At 36.9% G+C, this 25,655-nt stretch overlaps 1 long non-coding RNA gene and 1 other non-coding gene across 15 annotated transcripts in view; one reads left to right on the top strand and one right to left on the bottom strand.

Moving 5' to 3' along the window:
• Positions 1–15,769: 15,769 nt before the first annotated feature.
• LOC147349339 (uncharacterized) overlaps positions 15,770–25,655 on the top strand; it is a 415,290-nt gene continuing 405,404 nt past the window's right edge. For 5 of the 14 annotated variants that reach the window (XR_015150369.1, XR_015150376.1, XR_015150379.1 and 2 more), the window contains exon 1: positions 15,783–16,051. This is a non-coding gene — a long non-coding RNA (uncharacterized LOC147349339). Of the gene's footprint in view, positions 16,052–25,655 lie in introns of all 14 variants that reach the window. The other 9 variants (XR_015150374.1, XR_015150377.1, XR_015150378.1 and 6 more) reach the window with 6 other exon arrangements.
• Positions 17,419–17,520, bottom strand: LOC147349341 (U6 spliceosomal RNA). The gene has a single exon (XR_015150802.1). It is a non-coding gene; the product is annotated as a U6 spliceosomal RNA (small nuclear RNA).

Genomic DNA, 25,655 nt, shown 5'->3' with positions numbered 1-25,655 from the left:
TGGAAAAACCATAACCTTGGCGAGATGGACCTTTGTTGACAAAGTAATGTCTCTGCTCTTTAGTATGCTGCCTAGGTTGGTCATAACTTTTCTTCCAAGCAGCAAACATCTTTTAATTTCATGGCTGCAGTCACCATCTGCAGTGATTTTGGAGCCCCCAAAATAAAGTCTGTCACTGTTTTCATTGTTTCCTCATCTATTTGCCATAAATTGATGGGTCCAGATGCCATTATCTTAGTTTTCTGAACGGTGAGTTTTAAGCCAACTTTTTTACTCTCCTCTTTCACTTTCATCAAGAGGCTCTTTAGTTCCTCTTCACCTTCTGCCATTAGAGTGATATCATATGCATATCTGAGGTTGTTGATGTTTCTCCTGCCTATATTAATTCCAGGTAGTAACTCATACAGCCTAGCATTTCTCATGATGTGCTCAGCCTATAGGTTAAACAGGGTGACAGCAGACAGCCCTGTCGTACTCCTTTCTCAATCTTGAACCAATCAGTTGTCCTATACAGAGTTCTAACTGTTGCTTCTTGACCTGCATACAGGTTTCTCAGGAGACAGGTAAGATGGTCTGATATTCCCATTTCTGTAAGTTTTCCACAGGTTTTTATGATCCACATAGTCAAAAGCATTAGCATAGTCGATTAAACAGAGGTAGATGTTTTTCTGGAATTCCCTTGCTGTCTCTATAATCCAGCAAATGTTGGCTATTTGATCCCTGGTTTCTCTTCCTTTTCTAAACCCAGCTTAGAAATCTGGAAGTTCTTGGTTCACATAATGCTGAAGCCTAGCATGCAAGATTTTAAGCATGACCTTACTAGCATGGAAGATGGGTGCAATTGTCCAATGGTTAGCACATTCTGTAGTACTACTCTTCTTGGCAATTGGGATGAAGATCGACCTTTTCCAGTCCTGTGGCCACTGCTGGGCCTTCCAGATTTGCTGACAAATTGAATGAAACACCTTGATGGCATGATCCTTTGGGGTTTTGAATAGTTCTACTGGAATTCCATCACATCCACTAGCTTTACTAACAGCAGTGCTTCCTAAGGCCCACTTGACTTCACACTCCAGAATGTCAGGCTCTGCGTGACTGACCACACCATTGTATTAATCCAGTTCATTAAGATCTTTTTTTGTGTATGTGCTGTTCTTCCATGTATTCTTTCCATTTCTTCTTGATCTCTTTTTTTTTTTTTTCTTGCCATTCTTCAGCTGGGACCAGTGAAATCTGGATATGGTTGCTTCCAACTATCTCTTAAGCATCTACTAGATGTCTAGTGTTTCTGTCCTTTATTATGCTCATCTTTGGGCAAAATGTTCCCTTGATATCTCTAATTTTCCTGAAGAGATCTCTAGTCTTCCCTGTTCTGTTGTTTTCTTCTAGTTTTATGCACTGTTCATTGAAGAAGGCCTTCTTCTCTCTCCATGCTTTTCTTTGGAACACTGTATTTCATTAGATTTACCTTTCCCTTTCGCTCTTGCTTTTTGCATCTTTTCTTTCTTCAGCTATTTATAAGTCCTCCTCAGATAATCACTTTCTTTTTCTTTGTGATGGTTTTGTTTGCTGCCTTTTATGCAATATTACAGATATACAATATTATAGACCTCTGTCTATAGTTCTTCAGGCATACTGTTAACTAGATCTAATCCCTTGAATCTATTCATTACTTCCAATGCATATTCATAGGGGATTTGATTTAAGTTGTACCTGATTGGTTTAGTGGTTTTCCCCACTGTCTTTAGTTTAAGCTTGAGTTTTGTTATTAGAAGCTGATGATATGCACCACAGTCAGCTCTGGGTCTTGTTTTGCTGGCTGTATACAGCTTTTCCATCTTTGGCTACAAAGAATGTAATCAATTTGATTTCGATATTGGCCATTTGGTGATGTCCATGTGTAAAATCGTCTCTTGTGTTGTTGAAAAAGGGTATTTAATATGACCAGTGCATTCTCTTGGCAGAATTCAGTTAACCTTTGTCCCACTTCATTTTGTTCTCCAAGGCCAAACTTTTCTGTTATTCTGGGTATCTCTTGACTTCCTACTTTTGCATTCCAATCCCCAGTGTTAAATACTTTTTCTGGTGTTAGTTCTAGGAAGTCTTCTAGGTCTTCATAGAACCGATCAACTTCAGCTTCTTTGGCATTGGTGGTAGGGGCATAGACTTGAATTACTTATAATAATTATTATATGCAGAAACAAATAAAGAATGAAATTACAGGAGGGAGAGGGAGAGAGAGATTAAGAGAGAGAAGAATATTAAGTTGCAGGCATATCATACACCTGTAGTGAGCCAGTACTCAAATATCAATACATTTACATATTTACAAATCACATATAGGGAACATTTATGTAAACTAAATGACAATGACAATATAACTATATCAGAGGGAGGAGGGTTTAGGAAGTGTGTATTGGTGTAGGGGGAGGGGTTATGAGGGAAAGGTGGTAGTGTGCAAATGACATCTAGATACTCATTCTCCATGAAGGGATGCCAACAGAGAATGCCTAGAAATCAAATATTTTTAAATAATAATGTTATTTACATGAAAAGAAAGTGAAAGTTGCTCATTCGTGTCCAACTCTTTGCCATGCCATGGACTATACAGTCCATGGAATTTTCTGACCAGAATACTGGAGTGGTAGTTATTCCTTTTTCCAAGGTATCTTCCCAACCTAAGGATCGAACCCAGGTCTCCCACTTTGCAGGTGGATTCTTTACCAGCTGAGCCACCAAGGAAGCCCAAGAATACTGGTGTGGGTAGCTTATTCCTTCTCCAGGGGATCTTCCTGACCCAGGAATCAAACTGGGATCTCCTGCATTGCAGGTAGATTTTTTACCAGCTGAGCTACCAGGGAAGCCCCATTATTTACATACATGTATATACATATACATATATATAATAAATTTATATAGAATATATTATATATATATAATAAATTTTAAAAGATGAAAGTGGTCACCTCTTCAGGTAAATTGAAGTAGGGATTAATTGTTGATTTTTGTTATAAGTCATATAGTATTATTTGAGTCTTTAAACTATATATAACTACTAGTTAGAAGTAAAAATAAAATCCAAAGAAATGGCATAGAATTTCCATAAATTTAATATTCTCCCAGAAGAGTACTTGAAGTGCTGATAGTCTATGTTGCATTTTTATTGTAATCTTATATCCTTAATAATCAAATGAGCTAAAAGTATATTTGAACCTTATTGAACCTTATTTGAACCTTCTTGATTTATTTGAACCTTCTTGGTTTCTCTACCTATAAAATAATACAGTTGTATGCAGTCTTATATTACTTGCATGAATGTTCTGAGGATACTTGATATACCAGAAGATAGAAGTATAATCTGTTTAGATCAACTGTAGGTAATTTAAATGTTGTATATTATTTGATCAATGTTGAGAGGAGAAATACATGAGACCATTGGAGGTTAATGACTTGCATGAGAAATTTCTATTGGCAAATAATCATAATAACAGGGAAATTCTTTAGTATTGTTACGTGCTTAACAGAAGCATCCAATTATAACATTTTTCTTCTTTTGTTCACACCAAAAAAAAAAAAAGAGAGAGAGAGAGGCTATACTTGTTTTAATTCAGATTGCTTTTGCAAAAAATTGAAGCAGCTTCTCTATAGGAATATCCTGGAGCATTTCATAAATATATCATACTGCATGATAGTTCCATTAATTTGAAAGTGTCAGCATGAAAAATCTTTGATTCATAAAGAATTTTAAAAGTATATTTCTGATGTATTTTTGTTTTGTTTTGTTTTGACATGTCATAGTTATGTTAGTCTGCCAGCTCGTAACTAGACGACTGCTGTTGGCAAAGCCAACTAGCCAAGGGTCAACCTTGATCCTCCTATATCCCTGCTATACAGCACTTTGCTTATCATCAGTCCAGAAAGATGCTGTTTATCAAGGCTCCTCAGGCAGAAACTCCCTAGGGTAAGGTGAGTTTCAGAGTCTACTTTGGTAGTACAGAAGAAATATAGTTGAAATACATACTAAGGAGAAATTCAAACAAAGAAATAAATCACAAAAGGGCTGATGTACAAAAATAGGGGAATACAAGGTATCTAAGTGTTCCTTTGTATACCACACATCTTTTTACCCCCCACTTCTTGCAGAGGGAAATTCAAGTTTTAATATATCTAAACCCTGTAGTCTCTCCAAGATATATCAATTATTGGTAAGAATGTTTATTTTTATTTGGAAGCACACAATTTCTTCTTGACAAAATTAGGTTGCCATAAATCTTCAGTATTTCTATCAGATGATTCAGTCAAGGTTTTTTGTTTCTTTAATAATAGGAAATATTCAGTAGACAGTACTCATTATTAGAAGTAAAGGTTAGCTTAGATTAAGGTCTTAAATCTTTTTCTATAAAGGATCAGTTAGTAAATATTTTCAGTTTTGCAGGCCATACAGTCTCTGACAACTACTCAACACTGCCATTGTAGCATAAAAGCAGCCAGAAATGATACACAAATGAATAGGTGTGGCTATGTTCCAAAAAGCCTTTCTTCACAAAACAGGGAGCCAATGGAAAGTGGCTTATGGGCAGGAATTTGCTGACACCCTGGATTAGAAGATTTTATAACTAAGTAATCAGAGGTGACTGAATCTTATATCTACCACTTCCTAAGTAGTCCCCAAGAAGAATACACACAATAGCAGGAGTCATATGGGAAATTAAATACCAATTTAGGAGGGTTGAAATCAAGCAAATTCCAATGCTAAGCTATGGCTCTACCTGGCTGAATCACATGGATAAGCATATGGGCCAAAATGGGGGTTTCTTTTCTGTCTACATCAAAAGAGAATCTGACTATTTGGATATTATTGATCTTTTTCTGGTCATATCCCACAAAAAAGAGTAACAGTGACAATCAGGTAGAGGTGAAGAGTGTTGGTGTGGCTCTGAAGGCAGTTGAGCACCCACTAAGCAAGCACCCGTGCTGGATATAGTAGGGATGGATGGAATGAAGCAGTTCCAACTCCAGAACTGGCCACAGTTTAATTTAATGAGATAGCTAGATACCCAGAGAAAGTATAAAAGATATCATCCATGAATTAGTATGAATTTGCTTTTCAGAGAATGGTGATCATAATTAGTAGTGACTATAGACTAATCAATCATTAGGTATTAATCATTCAGATGATTAATTCTCCATCCCTGTATGGGAAGCCAAGGAGTAGAATAAAAAAGACTGAAACTCCTTCCAGAGAGAGAGAGAGAAGAGGGGAAAGACACTTTAAATAAGGTATGAAAAAAAATTTTTTTTCAAAACTGTTCCCAATACTTGATAATGCCTCAATAAATGTTGCTTATACTTCTCCCTGAGATCTAGCCTTGGCCCTTCCACAGATTAGCTGCATATATGGACAGTTTATAAACATTCCTAGGTTCTAGTTTTGTTAACTGAAATCTGATTATATTAAATCAATCTTACCCAAAGCCTCCTCCTGACCTCAGCTCAGTCAAGAAAGCCTGATGTAATCTCCTCCTGACTTAGGGAAATCAGCCTAATACACCTTTCATTGTGCCATCTACCACATATCATGTATCTTTTCTTTACTATCACACAGTAATCGCCATGATGTTTAATATTCATTTATGTAGTTATTTGATTAACCTCTCTCTCTTCTTATACCATAGGTCTACTGGGGCAGATACCTTACTCACTACCTAGCACAGATTTTGGAACTCTATTCTATTAGTAATTGCAAGGAATATGCACCCAGATACGAAACTATGATTCTGTGATTCTCGAGAATCTTACAATATTACTCATTTGTGTGCTTATTCATACTTCTATTGATTCATCATGGAGCTACTCCCATTCTGTGACCGAGCATTGCACTAGGTCCTGGTGAGACAGGCATGGAATAGCAGAGAAGGTCACTCCCTCATGGAGTCAAGAGTAGAAAACTGTATATGTCAACTCACAAATACTTATTCAAGCATAGTTTTAAAAAAGGTGTTAAAAGACAAGTGTAGCATTGTGAGCGTATATAATTAATAGATTTGACCCACTTTGGGAGTCATGTGGGTAGACTTTAAAGAGGAAGTGACATTTAAACGTGTATTGTACCTGAAAGATGCATGAGTAAGCAAAACATTAAATATACAGATAAATTAAATACACATATACAGATGCGCACACACAGTCTACAAGGCAGTGTGTGATAAATGCACATACCATAATATAATAGAGGTAGATTTTAATAAGAGAAAACAGAATGTCTAGGAGTAGTCTAAGCTTATATTTGAGCCCTTCTTTGTTTCAGATCAAGACAATAAGTTATGGTCAGAATATCACACTAGTAATGAATTTAAAGGCAATACAGATTAGCATGCAGTCTTTCTCTCCCTGCTCAGTCCGTGCACGCGTGCAGACATGCGCTCCACCCCCCGGCCCGCACCACCCCCCAACCCCAACATTTACCACAACTCAGCATGGAAAGTCTAAAATACTATAACTAACAAAAATAAAATTTCTTAGCTAATTCCAGATTTTACTGATATAAAATATATTATTCATATTCAGATAGAGCCTAATTTTGTCAATTCCCTATTTTACAATCTTTATTTATGAGAACTGATTGTCCACATTGTCTTCTTTCTGAATTTTAATAAGGGATAATTTAAGGCATGAGTATTCTCCTTTCCCATCTTAGATTTTTTTCAAGGTAATTAAAGTAAATGGGGCATAATAAAGAAAGAATATAGCTGCCAACCAAGAGTTTCTAAAATGAAAAGAAAAAAAAGCCCAAACTGAGTATTTTGGACTAATTTAAAGCCAGTCTAAATTGCAAGCCATTTTAAAAATGTATATTTTACTTTTTTAACAACATTGGATAAGTAAAATTGAATGTCAGGACTATGTGTTGGAAATTGCTTTAAGGAACAGATGAATGATTTATAAGTAAACACATGATAAGATAAAAATTACTTCAGAATACTAGAGAGTACTTAAAAACAGTTTTTCAAATAACAGATGATTTGGATCTAATAGTCTAAAGGTTTTTAAAATTTTTTTCCTACTGTCATAAATACATAGGGGATATTTCTTTCATAATTAGTGAAAAGATCAGTGTCAACTCAGGCATTTATTTTATCATTTGAAATCATAAAGTAGTGAGGTTTCTTCTTTGTATTTTTATCTTTATGCTGTAAACCCATGGTATTCCTCTAGGCATATCACCATGTCTAATATGTTAAAAAACAAACATGAACAATTTTGATGCATGCACAACTCTTTCACCAAATCTGATAACAAAACTTCAAAACGTTTAGCAGTTTTCTTGTTACTGTTTAACCCTGCTCCAAACATAGAGGTTATTTGACTGTAAAACAGATGATTTTTTTTTTCTTTTAAACAAGTGAATGAGTCACTGAAAGGGAAATAAAATTTTACCCTTATTTTAAGGGAGCCCTTTGTGGGTTTTAAAAACAAACCTTGGGGAAAGGAGGAGACCCTTGGGTGCTGAGCTGTCAATCCAAAGATGATACTAACACAGGTTTTTGGAACACTGCTGGCTCAAAGATGTTATAATGTGTCAGAAGCAAACAGCCCCACTCATTCTGGCAGCTTTATTGCTTCTGGCATGTTATGATTAGAGATGTGTGTGGTTTTAAAACTACAAAGATTAAATTGCCTAACACTATGTATTGGAAGGCCTGGACCAAATGGCAGCTTAATCAGCATTTTTCTTCCTCTGTATGTAAATGGTATAATGCATGTCCTGCAAATGATGTTGTTTATCACATACTGACAGAAGATGCTGCTGAAATTAGATGCATTTCCATTTGTTTCCTTACTTGAGTTTGATTTGTAAAATTAGGTTTAAACAGTGAATGAAATTGAGTCTAAATTTCAAGGACAGATAACTTAATGGTATTTATCATAACTGGAACCAAGGCTAAAAATGGTTATTCGAAGTCCAACTTCTACAGTTTGAAGGAACAATGTGTCTTTATTTTTACCTTTAAAATAATTAGTCCAAATATAATAAATTTTATGGAAATTACAGGCATTAACAATGGAAACCTAATGTCAAAGTGTTCATGTGTGCACTGCATTTTGTATACTGAACTTCAGTGTTCACTCTAGTTTAGTCGCTCAGTCATGTGCAACTCTTTGTGACCCTGTGGATCACAGCATGCCAGGCCTCCCTGTCCATCACCAACTCCCGGAGTTTACTCAAGCTCATGTCCATTGAGTTGGGGATGCCATCCAACCATCTCATCCTCTGTCATCCCCTTCTCCTCTGGACTTAAATCTTTCCCAGCATCAGGGTCTTTTCCAATGAGTCAGTTCTTTGCATCAGGTGGCCAAAGTATTGGAGTTTCAGCTTTAGCATCAGTCCTTCCAATGAATATTCAGAACTGATTTCCTTTAGGATGGACTGGTTGGATCTCCTTGCAGTCCAAGGGACTCTCAAGAGTCTTATCCAACACCACAGTTCAAAAGTGTGAATTCTTCAGCGCTCAGCTTTCTCTATAATCCAACTCTCACATACATATATGACTACTGGAAACCAGAGCTTTGAATAGATGGACTTTTGTTGGCAAAGTAATGTCTCTTCTTTTTAATATGCTGTGTAGGTTGGTCATAACTTTTCTTCCAAGCAGCAAGCATCTTTTAATTTCATGGCTGCAGTCACTATCTGCAGTGATTTTGGAGCCCAAAAAATTAACTCTGTCACTGTTTTCATTGTTTCCCCATCTATTAGCCATGAAGTGATGGGACGGGATGCCATGATCTTTGTTTTCTGAATGTTGAGTTTTAAGCCAACTTTGTCACTCTCCTCTTTCACTTTCATCAAGAGGCTCTTTAGTTCTTATTTGCTTTCTGCCATAAGGGTGGTGTCATCTGCATATCTGAGGTTATTGATATTTCTCCCGGCAATCTTGATTCCAGCTTGTGCTTCTTCCAGCCCAGCGTTTCTCATTATGTACTCTGCATATAAGTTAAATAAGCAAGGTGACAATATATAGCCTTAACATACTCCTTTCCTGATTTGGAACCAGTCTGTTGTTTCATGTTCAGTTCTAATTGTTGCTTCTTGACCTACAGACAGATTTCTCAGGAGGCAGGTCAAATGGTCTAGCATTTCCTTCTCTTGAAGAATTTTGCACAGTTTGTTGTGATCCACACAATCAACTGCTTTGGCATAGTCAATAAAGCAGAAGTAGATGTTTTTCTGGAACTCTCTTGCTTTTTTGATGATCCCATGGATGTTGGCAATTTGATCTTTGGTTTCTCTGCCTTTTCTAAATCCAGCTTGAACATCTGGAAATTCATGGTTCACGTACTATTGAATCCTGGCTTGGAGAATCTTGAGCATTACTTTGCTAGTGTGTGAGGTAAGTGCAGTTATGTGGTAGTTTGAGCATTATTTGGCATTGGCTTTCTTTGGGATTGGAATGAAAACTGACTGAACTGCTAGAGAGATTTTTTTCTAACATATTTACAGTACCACAAACAATTTTAAAATGTGACAGACATTGCTTTGATTTATGAGTGTTTTATAATTATAGTTATTCTTACGTGAATTCTTTACTAGCTTGGAAAACATAGGGAAATCTGTAAATACAAATCTCTTTGGCATATAATCATATACTTAAGAAGGTTAGAAAATCTTGATGTACCTTATCCATCTTCTCAGCAGATTATACACAGTGTAAAATCAATGTGAACCCTCCCCTGCTAGGCATGCCAAAAGCCTGAGATCTTTTAAGACTTTATTCTGAATACTGTTATAATAAATGTATATCAAGATTGCAAATTTTAGAAATCAAGGCGGGTCCATTCTTAGCTACAAGCATCAGTAGCTCTTTACAGATCCTCTGCAAATCACTTACACTGAAATACGTCATTTTTTCCTATTATGCCCAATTAAAAAAATTTTAATGTTTGCTAACAAATTCCAATTGTGTTAAAAAGTCATTTGAACCAAACTGCTGTCCACAGGCAAGAGGATAAGGGATTGTGCATTTCTAAGTGTTCACTTGCAAGTGAAGGGAAAGGAAAGTATTCAAGCTTATGCCCTGGGAAACACATGAAAAGGTGGTGATTTTGTTAAAAGTTCACTGTCCAAAGATGCCTAAAGTGTTTTCTAGGTTTGTGCTACTTCTTTTTGGTTGAGGTAGTTTAGAGAAGCCCTTAAAACTGCCCTGGAAATTCTGAATTGGGGAAGTGGAGCAGGTGGAGGGGATCTAGTTCAACCTGGCTGGTTGGGAAGCTTGGCCGACTTCACTAACATCTGGACTGGGGCTAGTACAGTCACTGTCCAGCAGTCCTGGGCTCAGTGTCACTTTATACAATGCCCTACCCAGCCCTGCTCCATGAAATCTCTAGCCCTGGGGACAAACAGATCCTTTGGATTGGAATGGAATTCATGCTGAATGGGCTCTGAGCCCTTGGTAGGAATGCCAGCTAAGTCATAAGTATACCTGGATTTACACATTAAATATTTGGAGTATGCATCTTGATTTGTACTCTGGCCGCAGATCTCAGAATATTAGGTGTGGGCCTGAAACAGGGGACTTTCTTGGCATCATAATAAGACAGCTTTGGATAACCAAAAAAAAAAAAAAATCACTGACTCCACATATTGGCATTGACATGAGGAAATATCACTTTGACTAAGATTCTTTGTTCATACATACATATCTAGAGCCTCCAAGCCTTAACATACTATGATAAATTTTACTTTATTCTGAATGTGTCTGTGTGTGAAAGTCTGTCAGTCATGTCTGACTCTTTGCAACCCCATGGACTGTAGCCTGCCAGGCTCCTCTGTCCGTGGAATTCTCCAGACCAGAATACTGGAATGGGTAGCTGTTCCCTTCTCCAGGGGATCTTCCCAACCCAGGGATCAAATCCAGGTGTCTTGCATTGCAGCCAGATTCTTTACCAGCTGAGCTACAAGGGAAGCCCTTATTCTGAATACTGACTCATGAAACAATGATAATATACATTTGCCATTCATAGAATCCTACATTGCTGAACTCTACAGTATAGACACCTTTAGGGCTTTGAGGAACAATAGTACTTTAAGTTCAGTAACACTTGCTTAGAAAAAAATTATGCAATCAATTATAAAAACATAATTTGCTAATTAAAACTTCAACATGATATATATTTAAAATTGGGAAAACATAAAAATGTTACTTTTTCCCCAGTACTTCTTTCTTTCATAAAGTCTACTTTTTCTACCTTTTTGAAACTTTTAGAAACCAAGGACTATGCTAATAGATATTTCCCTGATTTCTTTGTCTAAGCCAATAGCAACATGGTTTATATCATGCATTTTAAAAGCATATGTAAGACATGGGACTTCCCTGGCAGTCTAGTGGTTAAGACTTGCCAGAGCATGCAGGTTTGGTTCCTGTCTGGGGAGCTAAGATCCTACATATCTCACAGCCAAATAACCAAAAGTAAACATAAGTAATATTGTAACAAATTCAGTAAAGATTTAAAAAAATGGTCAATATCAAAAAAATCTTTAAAAATATCATATGAAAGTCTTGATAATTGGTTAAAACATAGTGAAGAAAATGTTTAATGTACCGTATCATAAGCTCTTAGAATTTGGGAATTAGGGAGAACCCTTCACCTACTGGAGAACATGCATAAATATGAATGTGTGTGTGTATATATATATATATATATATATATATATATGAAGAGCAATCTTGATAGAGTATACAGAGCATTGACTATGGTGCGTAGGAGCGAAGAGAACAGTGAGAATGTTTATGGTGATGTGTAGAGAAGTGGCTCTGAAGGCCTGAATATAAGCAGTGACAATGAGTTTCGGGAAAAAACGTAATATTTCATTCATTTACTCAAGTTATTGCGAGTGAGTCTAATATGAGCTATAAACTATACTGGGCAATAGGATAGAATTTTGAATTTAATACATGAGTTGTTTACTCTGAGATATTTTGAAGATAGATATTTCAGGTCCTAGTAATAGAGAAAGAGAGTGTGGGTATGGCTTGGGGGGAAGAATTAGAAAAAGAAAACAGGAAATAATTTACAATTAAATAAATCATAATTTTTAACAATGCACTAATGACAGAAAAAGACTTCCCAGGTGGCGCTAGTGGCAAAGAACCCACCTGCAAATGCAGGAGACATAAGAGATGTGGGCTGGATCCCTGGGTCAGGAAGATTTCCTAGAGGAGGGTTCTTGCTGGGAGAATCCCATGGACAGAGGAGTCTACCAAGCCACGGTCCACAGGGCCTTAAAGAGTCAGACACGACTGAAGCAACTTATCACAGATGCATACAGTGACAGAAAAATGGGCCTTTAGAGAAAGATGAAACAGTTGACTTAGGCATGTGTTTAATGTATTGGTGTGTCACATGGAGAGATGTCATTTCTAGGATACTAAAAGCTGTCAGTTTTAGTATGACAGTTTTTAGTTCAACAGAATGAGTGGAGATAGCTTACATTTGGGAGATGATGTACTGAATTATGGGAATGGAAGCAAGTCACCTTGGGGAATATATAGGAAGAGAAAAACCTGAGGGCTATAAGCAGATTCCCAAGAGAAGGCCATAATTGAGGGGGGTATGCTCTGGAGGGAGAGGGGGGAAAATAGTTAAAATGGTATGAAGTAGCCAAAAATGAGTATTCTGATAGATGTCTAGGAAAGAGTTGGAAAAATATGAAATATTCACTAGGGACCACTGTTAGAGTGAGAAATATTACAGTAAATTAAAAAGGTGAGATTAGTTCTGGACAATTAATAAACCCTTAGTTTCTTTAGCAAAAACATGTTTAGAATAAAGCAAGAGAGGAAGAACTCAGAATTTAATTTGTTGAGGAGTCAGTGAGCATTTAGACAGTTACATGAGAAAGGAGTAAATAAATATGATAGTAGATTAAGAATCAAAGGGGTGTTTTGTGTGCTTGTTTTGTTTTCATTTTCATAGGAGAATCTAGCCTTTTAATTTCTTTCTTTTCTTTTTTTAGCTAGGGAAGCCAGAGGAGATTGCAGCTATCAGAAAGAGGGGATATAATTAACTAGGCAAGATCTCAGAGGGAATGCTGAAAAACATAAAGCCCAATGGATCAGGAGTAGAAAGAAGAAAATCATCCTTTATTTGACAAAAGGAAGCATTTCAGGTAGACCATTCTAGTGCCATTTTAATCTAAAATTTATAGAAACCTTATTGAGAGAAAAAAATATTACCTTCTTTTAAAATGTTCATAGGCTGCTGACATCCTATTTCAGTTACATAATTAAATCACATTTATAACAATGGACATAGGCTGTATCTATGCTGAGCCCTTATATAAACTCTCCCAAATACAGGGATAATTTTTATATTAATACATATAGACTAGAACACCATACAAGCAGAGTTTTCATTACCTGCTAATGAAAATTTATGTCCACACTTCCCACATACTACTTTTAAATATATGATAATCTTAGTACTACTAGGACAGTGGGAGAAATATACAATATACAATATTGTATACAATACACATGTATACATGTGTATGAGAAATATACAATATGTTGATGTTATCTTATAAAATCTAGTGTAGCAACAACAGAGCTAGGAACTTTGACACTCGTGTGTTTAATGAAAGTCTTTTGGTTTCAAGAAAATTTGGGAAAATCTCCCTCAAATATTAATTGAACTTTTCCAAGTGATTACACTGAAGAGTGGTTAGACATGGCTGTAAGAACACAAATCTCATCATGTAACAACAGTAAATTCTCACAAGTTTCAGAATTTTGATATTACAGCATGTGCAGACATTAGCCACATTAATAATGGCTTCTGTATAGATCCACTGTCTCTATTTCTCCTTATTTTGCTTTTCTTCTTTTCTTTTCTTTCACTGCATGCATTTTGTTGCTTAAGCTAACTTTTGAAACCAGTGAAATATATAAATGAATAAAATAACATGACCATATCAGTTTTACATTCACTTGATAAATGCAGAATAGTTCCTTCAAGGATGCATAGGGAATCAGAGCAACAGCCGCCTCTGAGAAAGCAAAAATACCAGTGAAGCAGATGAAAGCTCTGGGCATCTCCCAAGTAGGGCGACCATTTGAGTTAAATGTGTCCATGACTCTGGAAGGTGTGGGTTGGGGGCTGTGGCAGAGACAACAGAAGGAGAGAGAACCCTTTGAATTTTGGCCCCAGCTCTGGAAGGGGGCAGAAACCTGGTATATTCCTGTGGAGCAACTGTTCCTCTCCACTAACACAGCACCCCTCCAGGTAGAGCCTCTCATGAAGGAACAGCAAGCATATCATGGTAAGAACATCCTTTCTTAACAAAGGGTAGATGGAGAATGGGTCCCCTTAGCCCACTTCTACCAAGGTTCAACTTCTCACTTTGACTAAGCAGTGTGCCTATTTTCATCAGAGGGGTACCCTGTCTGCCAGCCTACTGTCTCTATAACTACAGATTCTACTAGGCTCTTCCGGCACCCCCACCTATATTCCTATGGCAGCCTCTGTGGTCTGTAGAGAGGAAAGAGGGGACATTCCCACAGAGTGGGACATTCCACAAATGAGTCTAATCAGGGCAACCCATGCATATGAACTGCAGTCACTATTCAGCCCAACACTGACACCATCTGGGTGGAAAGAGGAATGAAGTGAAGCAGCCGGTGGACTGAACCCTGAGGTTCTGCTGGTCATCACTCAGGAGCTGTGGCCATTAGACTTTTGCGCTGACAGTTTGATTGTCTGCAGAACACAAGTGAATGTGGTGAGTGTCCTGACTCCCAGCCTAGAGGACTTAATAAATCAGTGGTTCAGATCCAGGGTGGAAAAAATTATTACTTATTTTGGGAATTATTATCTTAATCTTGTTTTTTCTCTTGCATGTGCCTGCCGGACAACCAAATAGCCAAGTGAGCCACCTCCATGGAAGTAAAACCTTCTGACTGCTCAGGGCACCGTATGGAAGGTGGGGCAGGTAAGCTTGTAAGAGCTTGTCACCAAGGGTGGCATGATGGAGAAGATCATCAAAAAGATATGGCCAACAGCCGGTTGATCCTGTAGTAGGAGCCGGGCAATAATCGGAGGCTCCTTACCCCCTCCTGTGTCCTTAAGATGTATGCTCTGCACTAGAAACTACTTCAGGAGACAGCCTTGAGAGAGTACTGTGTTACTGAGACCTTCTGGACCACAGAGGAGACAACACTCTTAAGGCCTCCATATAATCTCTTAAGATTCTGTTGGGCACGTGTAGTGACCTACTCCTCTTGTGGCCACCCAAAACAAGCCTCATATGTAAGTTCCCTCGTTTATTAAAACTGTCTACCAATCTGGAGTGTCGCCCCCCCCAACCCCTTTTTCTCTTACATCTCCTTGCCTTTCACATATATGGATCAGTTGTGAATTTCACCTGGAAAATCTCAGAGTTGCTAATGCCACCAGATCAAAGCTGTACAGGGCTCCCTTTCCTTCGGCACCCCGAGGATTCTGTAAACATAGTATAAAAAGAAGCACCTTGAATAGAGGATTGTAAACAGCATTGCAGCAATGGCCCCTAAGGTCATGGCCTTCATATTGGAAAGCTTCTACATCTTTAGTCCTGCTTCAATAATGTTTGTCAGCGTAACAGTCTCCAAGAAAACCTCTGCCTCCAAGGAATGTTTTGTTTGTTGATTTGTAACATTTGGGGCTGCTCCAGGTGTGAATTGAGAACCCACTCAGTCGGTATCAGGAGCAACAATTGAAAATATTCCCCAGCAATTGCCAATATAGTAATTCCGTTGCAAACGTGGGGTGAGGAGCGTAGTTGCTCAGAGCATGCGCGGCTGAGATTCCACGGAGGAGCCCAGAGCTGTGAGGAGGGAGGGCGGTATGGGCCAGGCTACCCTCCCTGGCTTCTGATGTCTGGTTAGAGTCCAGCCGGAGCCATTTTTAACTGCTTTCAGATCATAGTCTTCTCTGGAGAATCTGAATTGCCTCAGATAACAATTCTCCAAGTTTCCACTTGGTATTCTCCAAACTGTCTGTTCACCAGGATTTAGAGGTAAGTGATGCATGTGTATTCAGAATTTGTCGATATTTCGGTGGCATATTTTTATTTATGGAAAGCCTCTGCTGTGAAAGTTAGTTCCAGCACGCCTGGAATGTTTTGGTGAAAACAGACGGACCAAGACAGTGTTGACTCCTAGTCAAGGCTGAATGGTAGTGATTTAATAGCGTTGCTTTTCGACTGAGGGGCCATGGCGAGTTTCTGGTGCTTTATCGAGGCTTGTGAGGCGTCGTTTATGGATAGCGGTGCGGATGGTTTACACCTGGTGTAAGTAAGACTTCTCGAAGGGTTCTGCCACTGGGGCTGGTTAACAGGAACATGCCTAGACTAGGGCCCCGGGTTTTTAGTTGCTCTCTGCCTACTGGGTGGTTTGGGGTTTGAGAAAGTGCGTTCAGGGCAGTCCTGCAGGTGGAGCAAGGTTGGAAGGAGTACCTATCTTCTGACCTGTGCTGTGAGGCAGCCTTTCTTTGAGATGCGTTTCCTGACCTCTGTGCCGCTGCTATTTTGTATTCCTTCCTGGCAGTAACTTGCAGGTTCTGAAGCGTTTTAATGCGAGTCCTGAGAGAGCTTTTTAGCAACTGAAACTTGTTTGATTGCCACCATTAGTAAAGCTTCCAACAACAAAAACGAAGAACAAAAATAAGTAAACCAAAAAATTCAGAACCTGAGGGAATGCAGAGGGAAAAAAAAAAAAAAATCTCTAACTCATAACCTCAAGAAGAAAAGGTGTTTGCTTATTGTGTACAAAACAATAGATTTAAAGGTTATTTGAAAAAAAAATTGTAGAAAGTTTGGAAGAGAGAGGAAACCTAAAAAGGGGAAAAATGCAAAGCAATGGAAAATAATAGAGAAAAGATCCATATGCTTAACTATTGTCTAATGGAAGTTTTAGAATATCACAGAAAATGAGGTGGGGGAAAATTGACAAAGAAATAATTCATGAAGTCCCTAGAACAGGAAGAAGAAATGGCTCCATATTGAAAAGTCATTCACTAAGTACCAGCCCCATGAATTAAAATGGTCCCAACCAAAATATACCATTATCATGCAATTTTGTAATATCAGAAATACAGAGAGAAGTTTTTACAGGGAAAAAGGAAAAGACACCAAAACATCAGATTGTGTGATTGTAGAATTCAAGCATTACAGAAAAAAAAAAAAATCTAAAATATTTCTGATGAAATTTTTTTAAGTTATTTACAAAGACTGACTTAAAAAATTAGAAAATTACAAAAATTTCAAAACATATCTATTTGTAAGTCTTGGGCATAGGCATGTGCCTCCCTATGTATATCAAGATTCTTTTTCATGATATGAAGCAAGGTGTTATATAGTTTTAGCAAGTGTGTGTGTGTGTGTGTGTGTGTATGGAATGCTTCATGAATTTGCATGTCATCTTTTTGTGGGGCATGCTAATATCTGTATCATTCCAGTTTTAGTATATGTGCTGCTGAAGTAAGTACACATTTAGGATTTTGATTAATATAAATACTAATAACGAAAATAATCAGAAAAATTATTCTATGTGTTGCAAATAGTGATCACATATTACTTCAGTAGGAGAGACAACAAATCTTTCTAAATTACTAAGTACCTTGTGTTTGACCTAAGGGTGCTAGAAAGTAAAATGTTGATGTATTGACCATTATTTAAGTGTTAGATGTTTAGAAAATATTACACATTTTAATTTTTAAAAAGGTAAATTGTGGAAATTTACTATTTTGATCACTGCAGCAAATGATAATGACTGGGTATCATCCCTGATAATCATTAGTTTTTATGTAACAATGAAATGCAGTTACCAACGAACAGCCATTATAAAAAGCAAAAGTTGAATAAAGGTATTTAATATTTTATCCCTTGATTCATTCCTATGTTAGGCAATCTTGGTACCAGTGTGCCAGAAAATTTAGCCTCTACATTTCCAAAAAACATTTTGATAGGCACTGTGGATATTCTGGTTTGTGTTCCTTCTCAAAGAAAGTCATCTCTTCCTTTTCCTTCTCTTTTATTTTGCATGGTATGCACCTCGGTATCAGGGAATGGAGGGGAGAAATATGTTTCTTTGCTATTAACATAGAAGAGGCTTTCATAAACACTGTTTCTATGGCCATAGTACCTGTGTTTGTGCTGGTGTATGTGTGTTAACCTCATCAACCTTTAATCCTTAACTGAAGTATAGGAGATTATTGAGATTTCTTTTTATAACCTCATGAAAGAGATTTTTGAAGAAGGAATAATTTTATGTACTGCATGCAGCGCAGCCCAGTAAATAAACTGTACATAGATATAGTTTATTGTATAAAGAAGAACTCTATCCAGAGCAAAGATAACTACATTTGCATGCTCAGCACTAATCCCTCATGCTTTTTGTATTTGTGCCAAAGTACTTTTGGTAATATTAATTGAAAGGGAACCACATGGTATTTTAAATATAGTCATGGGAGTTTTTCCCATTATACAGCTGAGTAACTATACAAAACATCCATCAGTACTGACCACAACATCTAATATTGCATCATGGCATCAAACCAAGACATTACGTTTATCTAATCATTGACTTCACATTTATCTCAATCTATTTCAAGACAAGAAATGAAATGCTTGCTGCAAAATTACATTTCCAGCAATTTCTGATAAAAGAAGGAGCTGAACTTTGAATGGAGCAGTTGTTTTCTAAATGGGTTTTTAAGACATGGTATATTGGGTCTTGAGTTCATTGATTTGTACTGGACCAAAAGGCACAGGTTGAAAGGGGACATCTCTCCAGGAGAAGAGAGAGTTGGAAGATTGCTTGTTCCCTGAATCAGAGGCCTCAAGCCAAATTTAAAAACCTGCTCACAGAGCAAATTTCTTTTGATTCTTTAAAATAAAATTTCGAAACCCTATAAGCACAGTGACGTCTTATATCTTTTGGGACATTTTAAAGAGAAAAATACATTACTTCAGTAGATAGGTTAAAGAACTGGAAATGGGATATAGGACCTTTCACCCTTGTGTTACCATTTGATGAATGCCACCCAGGTTTAAAGTGATCATAATTCTTTTCATTCTGTTTCACTGTGGTCATTTAAGGAGTAGTCATAAGATTTTCATTGAGATAGAAACCCTTGGATTCCTGAATAGGAGTCTATCATAGATCATTTAATATAATTTCCAAAGCTGTAAGGCTATGCTAGTTGTTAGAATATATTGACTTATCACAAACCAGAGTAAAAGGCAACATTCTCCCCAGCTTAGCATTTCAATTTTATTACTGAAGCATGCAAACATAAAGCCTTAAATTGTTTTATCCCCAGCTAAAATAACTACAGGTTCTCTTTCCATTAACTAAATCAAATCCATTTTTAATGCTTTGAACTATTTGCTTCAGTATTATCCTGTGGAAATAAATTGCATTAATAAAAACAAAGCTTAATTCTTATTTCTAAATCCACTGTCTTCCTCATCCTTTTAGCAGACAAAAGTAAGAAGACAAATAAGAATATACAGATAGCACTTTCTCTTCCATTTTCATAATTTGGGTAGTTATGTTTCTCCACTATTATGGCCAGTAAGATTTTTGGTTTTGGTTAAGTGCTTCCTTTTGGAATTTAATTTTAAAACATCTATCAACATAAAGCATCCATACAAATCGGTGGCATGGAAATTCCAAGATATTTTGAAGAGAACCTGAGAGGTTCTTGTGTGCTCAATAACCAGTCATCCCTGTCTTGCTTTCAAGTTATTGAATTCAGGGAATTATTGTATTACAGAAATATCTTATCAAGGCATCTTGGTTTTAAGAGCATCAGATGGGACTGTTCAGTGATCAGTCCTTTTATTCAATGAATACCTGTTATTCAAAGAATCAGGCTATGAACTCTCTGGTACAGAGAATTGTTTTATTTTTCTTGAGGAAGGCTATTCAGTTCAGTTCAGTTGCTCAGTTGTGTCCAACTGTTTGCGACCCCATGAATCGCATCACGCCAGGCCTCCCTGTCCATCACCAACTCCCAGAGTTTACCCAAACTCATGTCCATTGAGTCGGAGATGCCATCCAACCATCTCATCCTCTGTCGTCCCCTTCTCCTCCTGCCCTCAATCTTTCCCAGCATCAGGTTCTTTTCAAATGAGTCAGCTCTTCTCATCAGGTGGCCAAAGTATTTGAAGTTTCAGCTTCAGCATCAGTCCTTCTAGTGAACACCCAGGACTGATCTCCTTTAGGATGGACTGGTTGGATCTCGAAGGCTATTAGAAAAGTGCTAAAACAAATAGATAAAACAAAAATCTTGCAGTGAATAAATCCAGGATTATTTATTTTATTTTGAATTCAAGATGACATGGTTCAAAAAGTGTTTTTTTTTTTTTTTCCTTCTCTCTACAAATTATAGAGAAACTTGCTGGCTTTAAAATGGAAAATGAATTATTATTGGCCATTTCAGATTTGTAAATAATCCACTCAGAGGCTTACAGATGGATGGCATGCAAATTCCAAGCCATTTTGAAGAGAACCTGGGAGGTGTTATTTTAATAATTTATAATGGAAACTAATGGGATGATATATTCAAAATGAGTCTAAGCCTCTCATTTCTTCAGTCTCCAGTATTCGGACCTTTTCTCCCTCCTTACCTTTTTTATTCTCTTTCTTCTCTCTCTCTCCTTCATTCTCTTTCATGTTTAAAAGGAAATCAGCATATTATACTTTTAACTTTTCCATTTTGGCTTCAGTTTTGGAAGGAGACTATATGATAGACATCCTATAGAATATGAAAGTAGAATTTAAATATATGGCATTACAAGCAGGTTGATGTCAATAAATTATATAGCTGAAGAGCCTAAGCTCATAACAAATTAGATTATTGTGATGATTTGAATTTCATATTTAATGGTAGAGTTTGAAATTAGTAAAATGTATAAAGATCATACTTTAATTGATGTGGTGATTTCAATGTGTAATTCATTATTTTACATTCTTTCATCAAATCTGCATCTCAAAAGACAGTCTATATCTATGGAAAAATATTATTAATGTTAAATATGAAATCAGATTAGCAGAGACTACATTGTATAATATGAAACCATCTAAATGATAACTAATAATATACTCTATGTACTCTTCTTCAGTTTTGACTGAGATTTTATAGGATGTGTAAAAATATTAATGTCACCTACAGATAAATGTATGGAAACACTTATTTTTAGTATGTTCCATATGTGGAGTTACTTTTGTGGTGGTCTTTGTTTTAGAATTTTGTTCTTATTTAAATGAGTTTAGCTCTTAGCTATTGTCACTCTGCCTTAAATTATCCATGATATTGGCTCATCCACATTTTATGTTGTACAAAATAAATCAATGACAATCTACACCCACTCACCTGTGCCTCAAAATTAGGATAGTTACTTTTGTGGCTTATACATCAGCATACATCTTCTCTGTTTAAAGCTTTTTCTTCAACACGTTAATTTCATGGATCAGCTGAGTATTATATCCTTGTTTCCCATTACACACACACTTGGATATGAACTGTCCACTCATAAAATTACACATACAGTCTCACGAGGTATTTGTGTGTGCTGCATAATTTACTGAACAGTTTAGGGAACAGTAACGACATCCCTCACATTGTCTATTTCTGACTAAATAATAGCTTTTGTTCTAAAAGTAGGGTTTTCCCCCCCAACTTTTTTTTGCTAGTAATTATTCATTTGTCATGCTGCTCAGATAATGTCTGTCCTCATGACACAGACATAAGGACATTGTTTTTTTTCTTTTCCCTTTTCATTATGGAGAAAGCATTAAAGAAACAAAAAGATTCTATGTATTTCTGAGGCAAAGTAATTTAGTACTCCCTCATTTTCCTCTTTCCATGTAGACTATGACGATAGCCCTTTTCTCCATCAAAGACATTTTTAAGCAAGGAAGGTTAACCCTCAGGACAAATTCTTGTTCCATTTTTCAATACTGCAAGTATTTATATAGATAAAATGTGAGACGGTGAAATCTGTTACCCATATACCATCCAGTTGGTTAAGATCACATCTTCTCCCAAGAATATAAGAACCTGGTAACCACTCGTTGTTCCATCACCAAATAGCATGTGATTAATTATTATCCTGAAATAAGTTTTCTGCTAACCTCAAATGTATGGGAATACCACCAAAGGAATTTTGCTAATTCACATATTAGAATGCTGATGACTTCAGTGGTACATTTTTTAAAAATTTAGGTCCTGCTATGTGCCAGTCAAAATATGAGACCCTAAGATTATAGTAATGTATACAAAAAAAACACAGAATATCTCTCATAGTGTTCACTAACAGAAAAGTTAGATCTTTCTCAAAGCTGTATCCTTCTGGTGATTTAGCTTCCAGTGTCCTAAAAATGGATGATTCCAGAGCCAGTGAGCTTCAGCTGAAATTTTAATATAGCTCGTGAATATTTCCCAGCACCAGTTAAATATAAATAAATCATAGTACTGTTAAATTCACTGTTATTTAGCAGTGTATCAATAAATTAACTGTATGATGAGCTCCCCAAAAGACCTCCAGAAAAATATATTGAAGCAAATCTAAGTTTGTTACACTTAGCACAGTAAGATAGAGTACCATTTTAACAGTTTTAGTGGTGTCTCAGAAGAGAGAATTCAGGAAAGGATATTTATAGGATTCTTAAAGCCAAGGATAGATGATTACATGGTGACTTCTAAGTTAGGAAACTGGTTGGTATTGATAGAGTTTGCGAGCTAATAGCTTTGGATTGGAGAGCAAGTGTCTTTAAGCAAGACTTGAAAAGTCATTTTTTTATAAGTAAGGTTTTTTGGTTGCGTCATAGTTTTACAGGAGTATGTACTTCATGGAGCAGATAGCTAAGTTATTTGTGATTATTTTCCGTATTATTTAGCCTAGGAAAAGTAGTGTATTCCCAATATCAGTTTCATATAATATAGGATTCAAATTATGTTGTTTCAGTTTTTGGCTCACTTAGGAAAATAACATATTAGAAGGTTCTTAGAACATTTTTAGTGAGGCATTTTTGTAAAACTTTTCATTATGATAGATTTTTCCTTTGAAGCTTTTTTACTATATACTTTAGTGATACAGGAACTATTGCATGTTAAATCACTTCAGTTGTGTCCAACTCTTTGCAACCCCATGGACTGTAGCCCGCCAAGCTCTGTAGAGGGTTGCCATTTCCTCCTCCAGGGGATCTTCCTGACCCAGGGATCTAACCCGAGTCTCTTATGCCTCTTGCATTGGCAGGCAGGTTCTTTACCACTAGTGCCACCTGGGAAGGCCCGATTAAGAATTTTATATATATATATATATATTCTCTCAAGAAGCTGCTGATATATGTGGTAAAGAATCCACCTGCAATGCGGGAGACCCCAGTTCGATATTTGGGTCAGGCAGATCTGCTGGAGAAAGGATAGGCTACCCATTCCAGTTTTCTTGGGCTTCCCTTGTGGCTCAGCTGGTAAAGAATCTGCTGCAATGCTGGAGATCTGGTTTAGATTCCTGGGTTGGGAAGATCCCCTGGAGAGGGGAAAGGCTACCCACTTCAGTATTCTGGCCTAGAGAACTCCATGGACAGCATAGTCCATGGGGTCGCAAAGAGTTGGACATGACTGAGCAACATATATATATATATATATGTACACACACATACATACATATACACACATACATATATAATACTGCATAATACATAATGTACAAATATTATTTTTGTGATTTGATGATTTTCCTTCTTGTTTTAGTTCTGCAGGGGGAGGTCTTTCCACAATATTGTAACAGAGGTTCTACAGCCTTACTACTATCAAATTCTTTTATTTCTTAGGGAAAGCTTCTAATGGCTTCAGGCCATTTAATTTTATTTAATTTTCCCTAATTAATGCACTATACACAGTTTTGGAAGGAAATGGAAACCCACTCCAGTACTCTTGCCTGGAAAATCCCATGGACGGAGGAGTCTGAGAGGCTATAGTCCATGGGGTCACAAAAAGTCGGACACAACTGAGAAAATTCACTTTCACTTTCAATCCTACATGTTTCATCTATGGTGAGTCAGTCCTGACAAATAAATTCAACATTACTGGATATATTTTTATCTATGTTTTTCTCTCTTCATGAAGTTCCCTTCTTTCTTTGTGCACCTAGTTAGTGCTTTGTTATCCTTCAAGACTGACTGCAAGCATTTTCATTTTTAGGGAAAACTTCTAATGGCTTAGGGCCATTTAATTTTATTTAATTTTCCCTAATTAATGCACTATACACAGTTTTGGAAAATAATAATCATGAGATACATTTATTGACAATACAAACAATGGCAAAAATATATTTAAAAATGTATTCCTTCATCAAAGATAAAGCAGAGAAGGGAAAAGGTGGTATCACAGAAACCAAAGGTAGAAAGCTGCATTGAAATAAATGAAACCTAAAGAAAACCATTTGCAAAGTGTCAAAAAATGCAGAATAGAAAAGTACAGTGACAGTGAATTAAACATAAAGTTTTAAGAAATTTGAGGTAATAAGTTTGTCAAAGTAGCTTAAATGTAAGGGTGGAGATAAAAGTTGGGTTTAAGGGGCTGAAATGTAATTGAGAAGGGAGGAACAATTATAGTCCATACTCAAAAGATTGGGCATGATAGTGGAGAGAAATTAGATAAAGGAAGGGCCCATAGTTGGGACTGGGAGCTCTTTTGCTTTGTAGGATGGACAAATAATAGATGGAACATTTATAACTTAGAAAGAAGGTAAAATTGTATCAAAATCCAAGAAGATGTCAAATAAGGTAGTAATGAGGTAAAACATGAGTAGTAGTATTTCTCTTGAAGTGGAAAAGTGGTATAGGTTACAGAGATGGGGAGAAAGAAGGAAAGAATGGCTACAGATGTAAATAAGTGCCTAAATCAAGATTAATGTGTATATGAGGATGGATGCAAAGGAATCTGAAAAAGAAGGGTGTGCTGTATGAGTAGGAGACTTGAGGGAAGGAGGTCTGGAATAGCAATTACAATAATAAAAGTTGCTCACCATGGATAACTAAAAAGATTAATAAATTATTTGAGAGGTCTGAGTTTGGAAACTTAGAATTTATAATGGCAACCAAGTACATATTTCTATAATTTTTATCAGAAGCTCTTAGAACGTGAATTGGTGTCAGGGAAAACCATCAGAGAAAGCAATGGCACCCCACTCCAGTACTCTTGCCTGGAAAATCTCATGGACAGAGGAGCCTAGTAGGCTGCAGTCCATGGGGTCGCTAAGAGTCGGACACACCTAAGCAACTTCACTTTCACTTTTCACTTTCATGCATTGGGGAAGGAAATGGCAACCCACTCCAGTGTTCTTGCCTGGAGAATTCCAAGGACGGGGGAGCCTGGTAGGCTGCTGTCTCTGGGGTCACACAGAGTTGGACATGACTGAAGCGACTTAGCAGCAACAGGGAACCATATTTAAAGATGGAGATCTTTTTGAGGACTTTTTGCACATGATGCAGAAAGTCAAGGAGGAGAAGAGAATGCTGGTGACAGATACTTGGCCAGTGGGGCTTAATTTGGGTACATGAGTCAGCTCTCCCTGTGGCAACCAACAACCCTAAAATCTTAGTGGATAA

This window comes from Bos grunniens, chromosome 21 (assembly GCF_055505025.1).
Source record: "Bos grunniens cultivar Pamir isolate PY7600 chromosome 21, Bosgru_T2T1.0, whole genome shotgun sequence".
Classification (NCBI taxonomy): domain Eukaryota; kingdom Metazoa; phylum Chordata; class Mammalia; order Artiodactyla; family Bovidae; genus Bos; species Bos grunniens.
Note: the sequence above shows the minus strand (reverse complement) of the source record. Positions and strands in the feature narration are given on the sequence as shown.